Genomic DNA, 7,500 nt, shown 5'->3' with positions numbered 1-7,500 from the left:
AGAAGACTTCTTTCCACATCTCATCTTGGGTGACCAAAAAAGGGAGCATAACTAATTAACCGATGCTATAGTTAACAAGAAGGCAGTCTAACTCTCTTCACCGATGCTATAGTTAACAAGAAAGCAGGCTTTAGAGTTCGATTTCTGTGCGACAACCTCCTCAAAGAGTCCTACGGGGAATGTGTAATAGCTTTGCAGACGAGGGCCATGTCCCACTACAATATGAAGGTCCTGAGATGAGCAAGAGTGCTCGAAGCTCCTCATAAACAAAATCAACTTCCACGAAGAAAATATATCTATACCCTTAAGTTGGTAGATCATGCCCAAGGCTGAGTGGTAGCCTTTGACAACCTCAATTGAGAGGCACTTCTCTCAGCGAAGGAAGACTTGAGAAATCTACCAGAGAAGTATCCCTTAAATTACACCAAGCACAGAAGATGGCCTATTTCCCCTGGTAGACAGCTGCAGATGACCATTGCAGTTATCCAGACACATCTTGTTTAGTGGCTTGCAAAATGCCTGCAGCTCAGAGGTGCTGGATAGCATCAACCCATAAAGACCTAATGACGTCATCAAAGGACTAGTGGTACCTCTGAAGGTGCGACTGAAAAAGGAATGGGAATCATTTAGGTAGTATTAGATCAGAATACAATTCCACATGAAGCCATCTGAAAGCCACCAAGGTCATCACGAGTCCTAGTGTAATCAACACCCTGTTGATTAGTGGCTAGATCAGACTAAATGGGGGAAAGGCATACACATCGAGGTGATCATTTGGGTGTTCATAGATCTCTTCAAACAAAGTCCATGTGTCTGAAATGGGGGAGCAAACATGGGGAGCTTCCTGTGTTTCCGTGTAGCAAACACGCCAATAACCAGTGAACACCAATGGGCCAGAAGCCTCTCTGTAACGCAAGGATATATGAACCAACAGCGACCATAAAACCTGCACTGGGCAACCGAGTGTGTCTGCTTGTACATTCCTCTTACCAAGAACGTACCTAGCTGACAACTTTATGGCATAGAACATCGCTCAGACATGCATTCGCTTCATCAGCTTGCAGGGAGGGCGCAAGACCATACCACCTTGCTTATTGACTTAGGCCACTACGGTAGTGTTGTTGCTCACCAACACCACCGAGTAGCTTCCCAAACGTTCTTGAAATGCTTACAGAGCTAGAAAGGCTGTTTGCATTTCGAAGACATTGATATGATGATGCATTTCTTCTCATGACCAAACACCAGGACAACAAGGTCGATTAAGTGTGAGCCATACCTTTCCTTCGATACATCTGAGAACCATTGCATCTTTGAAGGGGCAGAGTCTATTTGGATTCCCTTAGGGGGATTTTCCTAGTTCAGCCCCCAAGAAAGAATGGCATTGTCCCATCCATTGGGACAGAAGGATCTTCAGTGGATCCCTGTTGGCTGACCAGTAATCTTTCAGATATCATTAGGAGAACTGGTAGAGGCACCTGTAAGGAACAAGCTCCTCCAGCAAGGAAAGGAGTCCGAGAAGATACTATCAACACCAAGCTGGTACTTCTGTTTTGAATAGGAGAGGTTGCGCAACCTCCCTGACCCCTGCTGATGTGATTGTCTGAAACACAGCTTGCCCTAGTACTTCAGCCTCTACTTAGGCATGAGATTTGACTTCTCCCAGTTTACAACAATCCTGAGATTGTGGCAAAATGCGAGAACTCTATTTCAATCCTGTAGCAACTGCCTCTCAGAAGAGGCCACATCAGCCAATCATTGAGATAAATCAAAAGACCTGTCCCTCACAAGTGGGCCCAAGCAGCTACCAAGGTGAACACCCGAGAGAACAGGTGGAGAGCCATACACAGTCCGAAGTACGAAGCCTTAAACTGGTACACTGTATTTTAGGAGCTGACAGTACATCCATAGTCATCTGTGGCCAAAAAAGAGGGAATCTTTTCAACTGACGAGGTGGGAAGTGCTTCGTTCCTACTACCTCCACTAGTAAAGGATGATGGTTTGTATGTCACATAGGAACAAAGGGCACACTAACATTGTCACCGAAAAAGTGGCACATTGACCTCCCCACAGAAAAAGTGGCACACTAACCATACTACAAAAAAAAGACATGCTAACCTTTCCACAAGAGAGAAGCACACTTAAGATTCCCCAGAATTGCAGCTAAAGTTTGAGCATCTAAATGATTACTTGGTGGACAAAAACTGCTTGTAAAAATTAGAAACACATAATCACATTAACCATTAAATTGGTACCCTAGGGAAGTGTAATTGCCCTAATGTTATTTTGTATCAATTCATAATGTAAGCATGGGTTTAAGCAGCTAAGGTTACCAGTCCTTGTACTGTAAAGGGATCATCTAGCACTGAAGTTAAGTTATTGACAGCTTTACTCTTGCAGGTAATGAAAACAAAAAATAAATTGAGAAACTAGGATATGATTTGGTGAGGACAAATTCAAAGCTATCAGAATTATCAAATTTACTCGAGACAAGAACGACAGCCCTAAGAATCCCAACAAGTGGCTATGGAGAAGAACTACCACACTAACCAGACAGCAACTGCCTCCCATGCGAGACCAAATCTGCTGGATACATGATCAACTGGAACAAATTAAGCAAAGGAAACTTAACCTAATCATTTCTAACCTCCCAAAAGAGACATCTCAGGAAGACAAGGCCAAAATCTTTACAGAATCAATTAAATCTGAGCTTAAGCTATCACCCAAGGTAAAAAAAAAACAAATGAATTGGCAAACTACAGGAAAACAGACCCGGACTCCAAAAGGTAGAGCTTTGGGTACAGACAAACTACAAATTGATTCTCTCCAGCATAAAGCTAATGGCCAATGTCCACGACATTTTCAGCATGGTTTACATCAGACCAGAACTAACAAAGACCCAAGTCGAGCAGGCAAAAAACATGAGGGCTACACTCAAAAAGAGAGAAGAGTGTCCATTTATAACTAATAATAAATACGCTGTGATACTCTTAATACCTAAGAATTTGTACTAAAAGCAGATCTTACATCTCCTGTAGTGCGTACTGTTATCCTGAGTGATAGGATCAGGAAAACTACCCTGACCCAAGTAATACCATGCTACAAAAAACTGCACTAACCTTGCCACAATAACGAGCGCTAACATTGCAAGGAAAAAGGGTACAATAACAATGCAAAAAAAAAAAAAAAAAAGAAGAATGCAATAACCATACGACAAAGAAGGGTAAAAAATTTATTGAATAAGCCACAGAACTTTGACAGAACAAGTCAAAATAACCTTGATAGAAATGGACACAAACCTTGCCGCAAAGAAGGTTTAATTATTTTTCCACTAAAAATTGCACACTAACCTTGGCACAAAATAGGCACACTAACCTTGCAAGAAATTTAAAAGTACAATTACCCGGCAAGATAAAATGTACAATAACCTTGCAAGAGAAAATGCAAAATAACCTTGCAAGGAAAAGTGTTATACAATAACCTTGCAAGGAAAAGTGTTATACAATAACCTTGTAAGAAATAGAGTACAATAACCTTAAAAAATTTAAAATAACCTTGCAAGAAAAAGAGGTACAGTAACCTTGCAAGAAATATAAAAGTACAATAACCTAGCTAGAAAAATTGTACAATAACCTTGCAAGAAAAAGTACAATAACCTTACAAGAAAAGTACAATAACCTTACAAGAAAAGTACAATAACCTTGCAAGAAAAAGTGTACAATAACCTTGCAAGAAAATGAGGTACAATAACCCTGCGACAGAATAGGGCATAAAATTTATTGAATAGATAATAACATTGATAGCAATGGGAACAACCTTGATAGAAAAAATAGCACAATAACATACATGGTAAAGGGAATATCCTTCATAGAAAAGTGCACATTAATTTTCAAAACAAAATTCACAACTTTGAAAATTAACTGACAGTTATCATAATTGTACGATGGGAAATTGCTCTAATTTTGTAGTTATTTTACTTAAGGATTAATTGATATAAGATTGTATAATTACAAGTCTTCTACAACAATAAAATATATTCTAAGTTTGATTGCAAAATCCCACTGGAATACAATATTATAGATAACCACCTTGAAAACTTTTTAACACTGTTTTAGTAACTTTTATCAAGATAACATTTCAGTTAAAGAAGTTTCAATAAATACAAGTCTTAATGAAAGAGAATTAAAGTAATTGTCAAATCCCACTAATTTTCCGTTTAATACCTTGAGTTTGGCGATAGAATCTTGGCGACAGAATCCTAGCGAGAGTATCCTTAGATTCAATGGTGAATATATATAGTTTTTCTTCATATCCATGCTAGCATGACCTGCCAATAGAAGGAAAATTTTTAGGACCAATAATGTTTAAGCATTTCAATAAAATCTAATTTGAAAATTTAAAAGAACATTTTGCCTTGTGGACTGTTGTTTTTTAAGACACTGATTTTTATACTAAGATAAAAGCTGCAATCATAAAATGTTTATTTAGGAATAAAATTTCATTTAACTAGAAAACAGAAATTACCAAGTTGAACTTTATATTTAGTCTTTTGCCAACTTTATATTTAGTCTAATTTCAAAGTCTGAAACTATTTTGAATCCAAAATTTTCTCACGATCAAAACTTAGAAATCATGAAGAATGCCAGAAAACTCCAAATCAATCAATCAATCGAAATCATGAGAGCCTATAGGACTATCGAAAGCCATAAGCAAGCAATGCAGAAGACATTCACACGGACCTTCAAAATCTAATATACCAGTTGGCAAAGATTTTTTAAGTATTTATATGTAGAAATTTAAAGTGCACACCTCTCTAACGTAAGGTAAACAATGGGCGGTATTCATAAAGAAAAGGATATGCTTATACTTGCAAAATATGAAGGAAATCCTTCTACTTGTATTCATAAACATTCCAAGCAAAAGCTTCTACTTTCAGAGCAAAATCATATCCTTATAATCACATAAAAGTAAATGGTTATACATAAAGAAGACCCTTTATTTCATATAAAGAGCATATGCTTCGAAAAAGCTGAGTCTGGTCAGTAGCATACTGCAGTTCGAAGAGAAAGGTTCGGTCAGATTCTCAGCACGATGGCAGATTTTGCGGATGTGAGGCATGTTAAACAATACATGCCCCGTTTACCCACACTTGGTCGTGATTTCAAGATGTTATTCCGTTTTGAAGAACAAAATGTACAGTGGCTTGCGGACAGATATCTTGTCCACACCTGGCATCTCGATGAAATATCAAGGTTAAGCAATAACTTGGTGATATGCATTTTACATTTGCTTTTGCATGTATAAACAGTTGGGAGAATACGAAGGCTGCTGTATTTAGGGATGTATGTATGTACAAACAGTATATATATGTATGTATGTATGTATATATATATATATATATATGTATATATATATATATATATATATATATATATATATATATATATATATATATATGTGTGTGTGTGTGTGTGTGTGTGTGTACAGTACATGCAAATATACTGTATTCATATAAATATAGTATATATATATATATATATATATATATATATATATATATATATATATATATTTATATACATATATAATATATATATATATATATATATATATATATATATATATATATATTATATATGTATATATTATATATATATGTATATGTATGTATATATGTGTGTATATATGTATATATATACATCGTATAAATATACATATATACACAGAATATTTATATACTGAAAAGCTTATATACATGCATGTATATACACACATATATATATATATATATATATATATATATATATATATATATATATATATATATATATATATCGATTCGTACCAGAAATAGATTGTTCTAAATCGCAAACATGAAATAATTTAGCTGAAACCAACTATTTCAATTCGGTTTGCTTTAAACCTCAATTACCCATCGCCCTTCGTCTGGGTAAGTTTCTTTCAAACTGCAAAGTTGAGCGTTTAGCGTCTTCAAACCTTTTCAACTCAAATCCATAAATCAAATCACGTAGTTTATTATTATCATTATTATTATTATTATTGTTGTTGTTGCTGTTGTTATAAAACAAGAATGGAATCTTTCGCGAGTCCTAAACGAATTCGGAAGAAAATCTTCTCGGATTTCCAAATGGCTTCAGAAGGAATAGCCATAGACTTAGCATGGCATTCTGAATGCCTCCAGAACGGAATCTCAGAACGGTATAGGAAGAAAACTTTACCGGATTTCCAAATGGCTTCAGAAGAAATAGCCATAGACTTAGCATGGAATTCGGAATGCCTCCAGAACGGAATCTCAGAACGGTTTCGGAAGGAAACTTTTCCGAATTTCCAAAAGTCTTCAAAGGACATAGCTGTATACTTAACATGGATTTCTGAATGACTCCAGAACTGAAATTTCCAGGAACAGTCCTGAACGACTCCTCCCCGAGCTTCAAATGACTTCTGAAGACCTGATCTTCATTTTTTCAAACGTAGCCTGCAACACCTCACATGATCTGTATGTAGCTGGCGAAATCTAACCAAGGAATTGCGCGTCAATAGGAGTAAGAGGAAATGAGTTGATGACTGGGAGAAGGATTTCACTTAACTCACAGAGATCGCGTTCTGGCGGAATAGGAAGCTGCCGGTAAGAATTGTGTTACGTCTTCGGAACACCATCAACTACAGATGGTTTTGGTTGCTGCAGAAGTTGCCGATCGTTCGTTTATATCGCCCGACTTATAGAGAGACACGGGATCTTCCGTTGGCAGCTGAGCTTTGAAGATCATAATTTATACGCCTTGAAGGATCCTTTGCTTGGGATTTTGCGACGATGTCTTATTAAAGGAGACTCTTGGAAAAAGTACGAGGCTTTGTATCGTGCAAAATCGGATTGCGGGGAATGAGGATGGAGGCAGAATGGTTCAACTGAACGGTGAGTGACGAGTCGTTCTTCAACAGGATTGTCCCAAAATTCGCCATTGAAGTAAGGACATATCCAGACGACATTGGTAAATATATCATGTTGCTCGTCATTTACTTTGGCATGATAGTGTATGCGGAGAAATCGATAGTATTCATCTCTACTCATTGCCCAGATAGGTAAAGAATAAATGCCTTCGATTTCCCTGAGGAATCTGACGAAGTGAGGACTCGCAGCACTGAAATCTCTTTTGAAATCTAGAAGGACACTGACGAACTAAGGAAAAGACAATGAAATCTTGAAAGTAACAGATAATCTAATGAAAGAAGATCTTGAAAACTAGAAGACAGGAGAGAACAGAGAAGAGGAGCCTCTAATGCCAGAGGTAAGACACCTAAAAATAGAGAGCCTCTAATGCTAGAAGTAAGGCACCTCAAAATATAGATCGAAGACCCTCTAATGCTAAAAGTATGGAACCTAGAAATATATGTCAAAGAACTTCTAATGCTAGAAGTGTGGGAGCTAAAGAGAGAGGTCAAAGAACTTCCAATGTTAGAGGGGTGGGAGCTATAAAGAGAGGT

General features: G+C 37.0%; 1 long non-coding RNA gene across 2 annotated transcripts in view; it reads right to left on the bottom strand.

Annotated features, from left to right (window-relative positions):
- The window catches only part of LOC137653150 (uncharacterized), a 307,109-nt gene that overhangs the window by 297,378 nt on the left and 2,231 nt on the right, over positions 1 to 7,500 (bottom strand). The window contains exon 3 of one of the 2 annotated variants that reach the window (XR_011046408.1): positions 4,221 to 4,324. This is a non-coding gene — a long non-coding RNA (uncharacterized lncRNA). Of the gene's footprint in view, positions 1 to 3,249; positions 4,325 to 7,500 lie in introns of those variants that run through there. The other variant, XR_011046407.1, reaches the window with a different exon arrangement.

This window comes from Palaemon carinicauda, chromosome 14 (assembly GCF_036898095.1).
Source record: "Palaemon carinicauda isolate YSFRI2023 chromosome 14, ASM3689809v2, whole genome shotgun sequence".
Classification (NCBI taxonomy): domain Eukaryota; kingdom Metazoa; phylum Arthropoda; class Malacostraca; order Decapoda; family Palaemonidae; genus Palaemon; species Palaemon carinicauda.
The sequence above is the reverse complement of the archived record's forward strand: the minus strand, read 5'-3'. Positions and strand labels throughout refer to the sequence as shown.